Source organism: Pomacea canaliculata, linkage group LG6, assembly GCF_003073045.1.
Source record: "Pomacea canaliculata isolate SZHN2017 linkage group LG6, ASM307304v1, whole genome shotgun sequence".
NCBI lineage: Eukaryota > Metazoa > Mollusca > Gastropoda > Architaenioglossa > Ampullariidae > Pomacea > Pomacea canaliculata.
Genome location: NC_037595.1, coordinates 8,588,594 through 8,601,050, shown reverse-complemented (window position 1 = coordinate 8,601,050; position 12,457 = coordinate 8,588,594). Strand labels below are relative to the sequence as shown.

Genomic DNA, 12,457 nt, shown 5'->3' with positions numbered 1-12,457 from the left:
GTTTTCCACACTTTCTACCCTTCTGTACATAACTTTAACTAAACATTCTCGTCACCAACCCAAGCAGTAAAAAAAAAAAAAAAAAAAAAATGCATACCTGAACCAAGGTAACGCAGGGTCCACTGCCAGTCTTTCTTCTGCTTGTATGCACTGTCTCATGACAGTGTCTTGTCTGCGAATTGCAGGCTCGATTAAATGAAGCAGATCATAAAATGTGGCAGACGACATGCGCAAAAAGCGTCTGCACTCCCGTGAATCTTCTGACGATATTTCTTTAAGCAGACACGAATAAGCTCCGAATCGGCTTCCTTCGAGCTACCCACTCCCTCACCCACATCTTTTTTTCTTTCTTCTTCTCTCTCTCCTCTTCATGTAAAATACTAGAGTCGCCACAGTTGCTTCGAAAAGTATCTCGTCTTCGATGTAGCCTGCCATATTGTTAACTTCCCACAATGCAGTGTGCGGATGACGTCAGTTCGCAAGACACTTGTGTGGCCTTGCTACGTGGGAATAGGACGCATTGCGCAAAGCTGTCTATGCGCAAGTTCTTGTACAAGAAACATTGCAGCGTGGGAATAGGCCTTTAGGCATCTACTACGAAAAGAGCAAAAAAACAAAACACAAAACGCCCTAAACCTAACCTAAACCATAAACTTATCACAAACCCTAACCCAAACTCTAATCCTAATTTCAGCTTCTTTTTCAAGTTTATTAAAAGTGTCGGCGTCGTTGGCCAGCCTAAAGTAAAACGTACTGTACTTATAGAGTTTAACACGTGCGAGTTTTTCAAACGGTATACAACATGTCGGCTTTCGCGGGATCGTCGCATGCGTAACCAAGGCTCAAAAAAGAGCCATTTTCGGTATCAGCACGAGGCTTGGAGATAAAATTAGTTAGGGCGCGTGTGAAAAATTATTTTATTCAGCATCAAAACATACATTTGTCAAAGTATGCAAATACGGTGTTATCTCAAATTTGACCACGACACCCCAAAACCGCTATTTTCCCGAGGCGCCTATATCCTTAAAAAAATGAAATTGGGGCTATGAAGTATACAAAGTCCGTAACCTTATTTGAAGTTTCTACAGGCTTTTTAAAATTTATATGCACAAACATACACACTCTCCCTCACACACACTTAATCAGTGTTAATTCTGTATGATTTCTTACCATTCAGATACAAATGGCGAGAGGCAAGCATGGGTTTGGCTTTTCTGTTGTGGAGGAGTTTCCAGTCCGTGTTGGCAGAGTAGACTTGGGTATGTAACTGAAGTCTTAAGTAAAAAGGAATTGGTTCATCCCAGCTTTACAGTAGTCTTACCAGAAAGAATTTTAAAGTCATATTTTTTATTGTTTATAGGTTTATGCATTACACTACTATACAAATAAGGATTTTACTGTTTACTTTGAGATAGTATGAAGTAAATCATATCCTGCACATATTAATAAATTATTAATTATAAACTAAACTTATATAGCACCACATCTTGGCCCTTTGAGATGATGCACAAATATACACTGATACACAATATGAAAATGAAATGTCCTATGGTGTGATGAAAGATATGCTCAATTTATTACTTGTTTAATTTATTACTACTAAATTTATGAAACATTACATCAAGAAAAACGAGAGCCAGGTTGAGGATGATTTATGTTATTGACCAATAAAGATACTGTAAAGTTTTGATAGCACTTTTTTTCTTCAGGCTAAGCATTCTTTTATTTTTTAATTTTTATTTATTTTTTTTTTTTTGTAATACATAATGATTTGTCCTTTATTTCACCATCACTTTTTTTTCAGCCTCACCAGCCGAGAAGGCAGGCCTAAAAGTTGGAGACTTCATTGTAAAGGTCAACAATCAGAATGCGTCCAGGTCAACTGTTGCCAGTGTCGCAAAACTAGTCAAGTGAGTGTTCATTTTATTTCCTGGTTTGAATTTGCATTTTCTATTAGCAAATTAGTTTTTTCAGACTATTTTATACTAATACAACTTTTTTCTTAACAAAACAGTAGTTTCATGCAGATTTCCTAACCTAAAGGTTAGCAACCCAGATAACAGATGACCCTTTTCTGTAGACTCTGTATTGTCACTTCCATCCAAAAATTGGAATATTTTATTGCCTGTTCTTTGATTTCTTAGATTGTTTTGTCTCTCTATCCATATCCTGAGACTAATGTAGCAAAATCATCTGATTGAGCAAATGTTGCTCATAATTATTTTTACTATTGTTAAGATTTGGTTTATCTTTGTTTAAATTATAACAGTAATTATGTTCATGATTTCCTCATACAGATGATCCTGTTGTGTTTAGTATAAATTGTAAAAAAATAGTTGGAGGTAAATCTCATGAAATTTAATCCTATCTCATTATGATGAATAATAAAGTAAAGTAGCTGAATGAATTTACCATGTCTTGTCTTCAGGAAGAGTGGGGCTAGCCTGCTGCTTCAGCTCCAACGACCTCGACAAGTTCAGACTGATGCCTTAGAGCAGACTCCATGGAAAAAAATGGACTCTATCTATGAAAGCATTGCAGAGGAAGCTGTTGGCCAGCAAGACCCTCATGTCTGTCCTGAAGGCATCTGTGATTACTGTGAGGAGGAGGAACTGTCTGCAGATTATGACATGACTGCACCCTATGCTCCTTTCCCTGTCGGGCAAATTCCAACAAGCACCCCTTTGCCAAATTTGATGAAGGTAATATTAGTGCTAGTGGATCTATTTATGGATTTTTCTTTTTCAAGAGCAAATATGTTAGTAAAATATAGCTTTTATCTTGTGTTGACTAATGAAGTTGATATTTACAAGTTTATTCTACAAGTTTAGTTTTTGCATGTCTTGGAGGCTTACAAGATTATGTCTACTTCTATAGTTAAAACAACTATTGTTAATCATTTTTGTTAAGAAAAAGTTTTTAACTATTGAGAAACACCACATACTGTTGTTCGTCAGCGAAGATGTAAAAAAATCTTATTTTTATTTCTGCTAAGCATTTTCTAGGGTTAAGCAATGTAACCCTTATTAAGACATTATATTATTTTTTTATTGTTAAACAAAAACGATTTTCAAAGACAAGAGTTGAAACAGATTGAAAAATAACCTAAATCTATCATTTAGCAAACTAAATATTTGGGGTTTGTTCTTTCCAGATGGACTGTAAAACAGCTGATGAGCAGAAGAAACATGAGGCTATCCATCGTCTCCTTAGCTTAGAGCTGGATTTTATCGACTTCATGCATGCTGGTCTCCAGCGGTATTCCCGACCCCTCCGACATTGTGTCCTTTCAGGAACACAGCACTATGCAGTCTTTCAAAATGTTGAAAAAGTGAGTGTTACTATAAATTGACTATACTGATTTAGAACACAAATTTACAAAGCATAGTGTAAATTATGTATGAAAAAGGAAATTGAGTCAGTTCCATTAAGTTTTAAACTGTGATAAGGAAAATTAGAAAATTAAAAGTCAGACCTGAAGTCAGAAATGTTTTGTGTTCTGTCCTATTTTAGCTTGTGACGATCTCGTAGTACCACGTCAAGCAGATGCAGGAAAACTCTCCATCTGTGGTCGTTGTCCGACGATGATTCTTAGTCGATTGGAAGTAGCCATTTCGCAACATCAATTGCTCTGATATATCAATCTAAAGTGAGTAGCATGTCAGTTATATCTGTTCCCTACATAAAACATTTTACACTTTACCATCGGTTCCAAAGAGTGTAGTGTATGCTGCCATTATAATTTGGTGGTAGCTGACTACTTTTTAACAGTTGGAGCAGATTCAGTTAAGAAGGGAGACTTATTTCGTGCATTTATAAATTAGATTTTTACTTTTGCTTTTATAAAATTAAATGCATCCGACCTCGGACTTGGTGCACCATTACACAATGATTGATATAGCCATTAAAGCTAAAAATCATCACATGTATATCTAATGGCTTTTAAAGATCTGTGAGTGCAGCAAGATCGTATGTGGATTGCTTCCTGTAATTGTAATCATATAATATTTTCATGCTTTTTTTTTTGTAAATTATAGGTGCAGATGCTTTGTCAAGCACATGAAACGTATGCTTTGGGTTTACGTAAAGCCAATCGAGTCCTGTCAGAATTACAGCACAACCATGACTTTGTGCGATTTGTGAAGGAACCAGCACTGGAGCCTGGGCAACCTAGCATCAGTGCATTTATCTTCAGGCCTTTACAGGTATATTAGCTTTTGTCTACAATGTAGAATTATATTCTTAAAGCTGGGAAGCACCATTGCAGAAACATGGATTTTCATTGCTGTTTCTGTCAATTCAGATTTTTTTTTAATTGTTGGCTATAGTGTAGAGGTAGGCAGTAGAAAACTAAACACATGCTTGGAACAGTTATCAGTTTACCCTGTCTTGAATTTGCGTTTTTATGTTGCAGCACATCAGGGAGCTGTTTGTGGTCCTGCAGGACATCTTCCTTCACACCCCGCCACAGAGTCTACGCTACTCTGAAGCAGGTGATTCAAGGTGAGAACAAATGATGCATCTTACCAGGCAACACCTCACATTCTAAACAAGTGCAAGGGGTTCTGTCAAACATAATGTTTTCTGAGATGTCAAAACCGAGTGTCTTTCAGTCACTAAGACTGCATACATGTAAATTTTTATAAACTTGATCAATCAGGTGTTTAACTTTATGCCCTCCACCCACTTTATCCATTTGTGTTGAACCACTTGGAAGGATTGCTAGATTTCACTCATTATTTTTATCTAAAGTTTCTTTCCTGTTTGCGTTCAGTTTTGAACAGCTGTGTCACCAACATCACTAGCATGAGCAATGCTAGGGTCCAGAGCCTGACATCACTGTCCTCCCACACCAAGAGTTCCAGCAGAAGTGGGTGTCCTGGAAGAGGCAGCTTGGCATCATCTTCTTCTGACAGCTCATCTAAAGGTATAAAGGCAATTTTTAAGTCATATAATGCATATTGTTCGAGTTATCACGACATGTAAAGTGTGGATGGGTTGTTGTCTCCCTTTGTCTACAGTTTTTTTTTTTTCTCAAAGAATATCTTTTATTGAAAATTAAAAAATTTCTTTTTGAAAATACAGGTAGTAAATGTATACAATAGACCTGCAAATCTTTTCTTTTGAAAATAAGCACTCTTGATAACTGTAGTTATGTTCTACTTTGTTGTAGCTGTTAAAGATGCTTTACAAAAGCATTGTTAACCAGGATCTGTTCATTGCTTTCTTGCAGGCAGCATTAATTGTGGCAGCAGACACAGTCAAGAAAATCTGCCATTGGTGCCATCATCATCTCTGCAGAGATTATGATCCTTTGATTATGAAGTGAAACAACTTGAAGATAGACTTGTATTTCCTCAAAAGAGTCTCGTAAGAAATTTTATTTCTGTTTATTCGGAATCGTTTTTTTAACTAAAAATTATTTAGTAGGAATAAACTGTTTACAATGTGCTCTTGATACAAATAATTAAGTTGATTTTCAATTTCATAATGACATTTTTGTTGCAGGTGTTTCAGCTAAGCCAAGAAGATCGACACATCATCTTCCAGGGAGATGTTTTTCACTGGAGCAGTGGCCAGTGGGCTAAGGTGCGTTTCATCAGTGTATTTTCTAGGATAGCCAATCAGGCTACAGCTTATATTAGATCCACACTAGTTAACACATTTCTTCACATTGTCTTTTTTTTACTAGTACCCAATATTTAAATTATGGTGTACACAAATGAAAAAATTGTGCTTATCAGTTAGGTGTGTATCTTTTGTGTGTTTTGTGTGTTTATCTTTTGTGTGTAGTCTTTATTGTGGGACACATGTCTGGCTGGATATCTGCTTCAGGTGCATATCGTCTTTGCTTGCAGGTGATGATGGTGCTGTTTTCAGACATTCTTATGTTGCTGAAGCCAGAAAAGGGCGGACAGCTGCATGTTATATCTGAACCCATTCTGCCTCGAAATATATGTAGCATAGAAACAAGCAGAAAACATTGTGAGTATTTTGTAAAATTTTTATCATGATTAATACAGTTTACATAAAGATAGACATTTTCCATTTTTATTTTTGGAGAAGAGATGAATTTCTTCACAAGAATTACATTATATTTTTTTATATTTTGCTATGTTTTCATCTTCCCATGGAAGAAATAAGCATTAACAATCAGTAACTAAATGTTTACAAATATATATGTAGATACACTAAGATTTGAGACCTACTATGTGCTGATGTTAAAGTGATTAAAAAATAATAAAACTGATTTGGATTATTTAACAGCTACAGAGATTCTGTTACAACTTTACACAAGTCCAAGCAGCACCATTCCAGCTTCACAGAAAATAATCTTTCGAGCTCCAACACTAGAAGATAAAGCAGCATGGAATAGTCTTCTGGAACAGAAAGTATTGAGAGCAAGAGGGGGTCACATCGAGAACGTGGGAACCAGCGAGACATTCAGATCTGGCATCATCTGACCATCATCCTCTTGACCTCATGGTGTATCTTATTCTCCCAAGCTGCCAAAAATGGTTTGTGCATGTGGATTCTGTGATGTGTGCCTGAGGTGACAGGAAGTGAAATGTATTGGAACATAACTGGTGAAGTCACTACTGAATTGCTTTCAAGGATAGGTCCTGGGTGCACATCCTGACAAGACAACAATGTTCATTTTGGATTTTGTACCTGTGGCAGAATTCACCTGCTGTGAATCATATTGGAAGAATTAGCACTGAGGCTACTTCATTTCAAGAGCTTCTTGGCAAAAACTTCTAAGGGCTGTGTGTAATTTATTTCACGTTAATTTTGACATTATTTATGAGGCATGGATGTTGAGATGGACAATTAGCATGACTAGTCAAAGACCTCGTAAGACTTTTAATGTCTATTCCAGCTCCTGCAAATGCTTAAGAACCTTCTGATTGGAAAGGAAAAGAGAAGTGTTACAGAACTGCATGGTGGCTGCTGTTAAGAATTGACATCTGCAAAGAAAAGTTTACTACAACGAGTTAAAGGTCCCAATTTTAAAATTTCAAATTTCCTTAACAGCAGAAGAAGACAAAGACCACTTCCACTGTGATTGACAGACTGACATAGCGTCTTGTGTACATCCAGTGTGCAAGCTCTGGACATCAGTAGGTGGTTTGACACCACTTCAGGAATCTTAGAGGTGCTACAAAAGTGAGATCTAGCAAGTGTTGCAACATAAAGATAGTGTACTTCTGATATAAGGTGCAAATTATCACAAAGTATCTTTCTGCAGATTGTGGATAACCTGCTAGGTGATTAGGCGACTAAAAAGTGCCAAGTCACAAGGAATGACATGTTTTAATGAAAATTCATTTTTCCTGGTACCCTGGAAAAAGTCCCGTGTTTATAATCTTTACATGCACCTGTGTGATCTGCAGTGAGGCAACACACAGTTGGATGCTGCTGTAGCATAGTCATGTGCTTCATTCAAAAAGAGTAGTTCCAGTAGAACGTTTCACTACCTGGTCATGCTTTTGGATATTCATCCACCTCAGACGATGTTACAAGAAGTTCTTTGTATTTTCCAGATCATTACTTACAATTTGAGATAAACTGTTTCAAAAGGAAAAGTTTTGATTTAGGAGCAGTGTTTATGATAATTTTTATGCTAAACAAAATTTCTTTTAAAGAATCCTTGAAATGTTAAGTAGAGATATGGCATCTTTTAAAATTCTAGTCAAAGCAGCATTGACATCATGGTGGGGAGAAGTTAGCATCTGCACCATCAGGAAATATTGACAACTGGAAAGTATTTTTTTTATGGAATGATTTACTGTCTTTCCACAAGTCATATTTTTATTCAGTGTTCTGGATTTTTTACTTATTTTTTTCTGAATTGCACAATTTGCAAACTTTAAGAAAATGAAGTCTGCAGCTTAACATCTTTTCTCCTTTCACAGTCTTCTTTTCCAATTCTTGTCCTTTTCAGTTTCTATCAGAGATTTATGGTTTTATTTCTGCTGCTTATTTATATTGCTCTCCTTAACATAAGCAATAATTGGATATATTGATGTATGTGCTATGTTTATACAAATCCCACTCCTTGCCAGCCTGTAGTGGCAGGCACCCTATGTCTCACCATTTTATTTTTAGTTGAATATATAATGTATTCCTTACACCCTCTGCATCATACAATATTTTTCACCAGTCTCTTGAATAATAGAGTGTAACTACACCTTGGCATGCAGACTCGCACACATACAAACTGAGGTTAAATCAGTGTGCAAACAATTTTTCATTCATGCATATGTATTTCACTACCTTGAAGTACATGAATATAGTGTGCATTTCCTATACACCAGAACTTTTGTATGCAGGAAACCCCAACTGGACTATTATCACGATAGCAGATGAAAATTAGGATACAGGGACCCCCAAAAGCCAGCTATTGTACAACATGGTGCTGCAAAAAAGGGCCCTTGCATCAAAATTTACATGCACTATCGTGACGATAGTCCAATTGGGGCTTCCTGCATATGAGGACTAATGAATAACAAAGCTAGCCCTGTCTGCAACAGACTATGACAAAAATGACTGTTAAGAGCTAAGTAGAATTTTGTTTTTATGAAAAGATTGCAATAATTATACTACCTCACTGATGCCTATGATACAAGAATTGGCATATATACTTGATCTTAATTTTTATTTTTATACTCCACTATTTTTAATTGTGATGAAGCGAAGACAAGGTGTTACAAATTACATGTAAAGACTTTCATGCTGAAAAGTAATGGATTTTGGCAGAATCTGATGTCGTTTATCCACTTTGTTCACACCAACATACTGTAGATCAACATTGTCAGCAGTCCTCAACATGCATCAGTTGTCCCACATCATTTTTAGTCATCAGTCATCAAACAACTTTTCTCAATTAATTATGCTTCTCTCCTTTCCTTCATACTGTTGTTAATTTTATGGTCTTCCTCTCTTAATTATTCAAGAGCACAATTCTTTAAGTTTATTTTTGACAATCTTCGTTACCTAAAGTATTTAATTTTTCTTATTTCTTCACTGTAGTCTGGTCACCAGTTTGCAGGGGCACAATATGATAAAAAATTCATTTTTTGTTGAAGATTGAACAGCAAATAAAAAAATAAAACACCAAGTATATGGAGTGTTATCATCCAATGTGTGTGTATGCATTTGCATCTTTGTATCTGATGGATACTTTCTCTTCTTCCCATCCAGTTTTTTGTGGAGTATTATTTCTGAAAAATATAATGGCCACAAATTCTGAAACCTATTATATATACAAGTAAATATCGATGGTCTGCCACTCTTTCATTCCTCATGTAATCAGTTTTGGCCTATTCTGGGGAGAATATATAGTCCTGTAGAAACTGACCCTTTTGTAATTGGCTTGTACTGTGGGGATAGAAAACCCGAAGATATTAATATGTTTTTACAAGACTTTGTAAGGGATATGACAGAATTACAGCAGGGGCCAGTGGAACTATAAGCCGGTATCCCTCAGAGTGTAGAGATTAATTTGTCTTGTTTTATCTGTGATACACCTGCTCGTGCGTTTGTAAAGCAAGTGAAAGGTCATTCCGGCTATTATGGCTGTGAAATGTGTGTACAAAAAGGATTTTGGGATGGAAAGATTGTTTACCCCGAACTTGGAGGAAAAAAAAAGCTCCCCACCCCTGAAGTTTATAGTCTGACCTAATAATAATAACAAAGTCTGTCCAGCCAACTTTATATCTTAACCTCTTCATTGCTGTAAAAAGCTTGCGCCAACCTTTTTCCTTCACAATAGTTTACAAAGGGAAGTTATACTGGAGAGAGTATAGTTACACATTTTACAGAGATGAAGGGTTTGGTGTTAAAAGCAGAATGTTATCTTCAAAGGTAATGGCTTGCATAGAAATGTAGTCATTGCGTTTGGTATAAGGCATATATGGTCCTTTGGCTGCCTTTAAATTCTTAAATGTTTCCGATCTAATATTTTATAATTTTGAAGCGACGTTTTTCTTGATATGGTGTCAGGATGGCTCAGGGTTAGCAAAGTTACTGTTTAGTATAATTGCTCATTGTATTTGCATTAAAGTAAATAAAATTTTAAAAAATAGAAATTAGTCACATGATATACATAGGTCAGCCATCATTGTTAACAAATGAAAAGATGTTAGTATACGGTGCTAGGACAACTACGTATGAGCAAAGGAAAAACCCAAACATTTCTTGCTTTACACAATAGCAGAGTAATCAGCATGCCCCAGCCATACTGTTTGTAGCCAATTCTCCCCCTCCTTTTTTTATTAAAGAAAAGCAAAGAGTGCTGAAAGTGGGACAATGTTATTGTTTGCATGTCGAAAACTCTGATTTATATTGATTTTGATTCTCCCTCTCGCGGACACATACACGCACACAAAATCACTGATATAAACATTTTTTAATTTATTTATTAACTTTTATAATAAATCCCAAAGTTTACAATACAGTGATACTTTACTTCATGAAGAAAAATAAATCTTGCCGAAAAAAAATGTTTGGGGCAAATGGAAACATCCTCAAAAAAAATTTGAAGAAAAATGCAATTTTTAAAAAGACACAGGAAGAGCAATTTTGTTACATTAAAAGTAAAAGCATTCATACATTTAAGTTTCCTCTACTTGAAACACACAACTTATTCACAAGTGGTGAAAATTTCACTCCTTTGTACAGAAGTGGGTAACTCGCATTTTTTGGGTCCTGCACAGGTCACCTTACCTGACAAAATATGTGGGTGTGCATATATCCACCAATACAAACTGAACAATCAAATAATAATATAAAAAAATTTAAGTGTTAGTGGTGTAGGATGGAGGAGAAAAATATGAATGTACATCAATAATCACACAATGATCTGTTCATGAATCCTGTTCAGCTGCCAAAAAATATTTAAGGAAGAGCATCGACAAACTAATTTTTTTTTTTTTTGCATTGCTGAAAAAGCTTGCGCCAACCTTTTTCCTTCACAATAGTTTACAAAGGGAAGTTATACTGGAGAGAGTATAGTTACACATTTTACAGAGATGAAGGGTTTGGTGTTAAAAGCAGAATGTTATCTTCAAAGGTATTGGCTTGCATAGAAATGTAGTCATTGCGTTTGGTTTAAGGCATATGTGGTCCTTTGGCTGCCTTTAAATTCTTAAATGTTTCCGATATAATATTTTATAATTTTGAAGTGACATTTTTCTTGATATGGTGTCAGGATGGCAAAACGTGGGAGGAAATGGAGATGGCATGCTAAATTTGGAAAGGTACTTCCTTCATGTTGCTTCTAATTTTATGTACAGCCTGGGGGAAAAAAAAGCTATAAAACCTGACGGCTGTCTTTACTTTGCATGCTTGGGAGTACTGTCTGCTCAGGAAAAGCATTTAATGTTGCTTTTGCTTTCTTTGTGACAGTTTTACTTTGTTAGTCTTATTTTGTACTCTGAAAGTGTGACAATGTTATTGTTTACCTGAGAAAACGGATTTATATTGATTTTGATTCTCATCCAAGAGAGCAAACGGCGCCTTCCTAGGACCCATGTTCAGCTGGTTCAGAATAGAGCCAGCAGAAAAGGTAAACCATGCCTAGACAGATTAAGTCTTTTTTTTTAATTATTTGCAGGAAAAGCCCCATGATAATGACTCTCCACCTAGGAGGAGGAAGAGGAGATGGAGCAGGAGGAGGAGGAGGAGAGATGAGTCTAGAGCTAGAAACAATGAGGCCTTCTTCCTCCTAATTCAGCAACACTAGAAAACACAGCGTCTGCATACCTCGCTGGGAGTTCGATTCTTGACGAGAGGTCCTATCTTCCTGTCAGCCTTCTGGTTGAGCTGCTACGGTACTAACTTACTGCAGGAAAACTACAAACTTTTGCACAAGCAGTGACTGAACCACTGAACCACTCAACAAAGAACGAGGTACGTAGTTTTGTCAACTAATTACTATACTACTACTAGAGTGCTACATCTGTCTTGTACTTTTGCCTGTTGATGTCTCTGTTTGTTTGCTGCTATGTTTTAGTCAGTGTCAGTACGTGTGATATAACAATTTTGTGTCTGTCATTTTGTGCTTGCATTTTTAAGTTACCTTCTGTTAAGTAGAGAATTGCACTATATGAATTCTTCAATATCATTATTATTTCATATATATTGTCAAGTATATTTTCCGCGTTGCTTCGTCTTTGGGAGGGTGATATGTGGCATGTCATACTTTTGTTCTAGGCCTGCCTGATCAGCGCTTGGGGACGCTCCTATATTAGAAAGGTAGCTGCAGCAGACGACATTTTTCAGGTTGGGTTTTTTTTTTTTTTTTTGGTTCGCGGGTAACGTCAAGGCCTTCTCCCGATGACGATAGCAGCGATAGCAGCGCCGGACGTCATGCTCTTACTACGTCACGCAAGGTCGGTATGAGTGCATTTTGAAGCTTGCCCTTCCATGTGAAGCTTTTGAAAAGTGAGTAACT

The 12,457-nt window shown here is 36.4% G+C and overlaps 1 pseudogene; it reads left to right on the top strand.

Moving 5' to 3' along the window:
• Positions 1 to 396: 396 nt before the first annotated feature.
• LOC112565764 lies at positions 397 to 9,048 on the top strand (annotated as a pseudogene).
• The last annotated feature ends 3,409 nt before the right edge of the window (positions 9,049 to 12,457 follow it).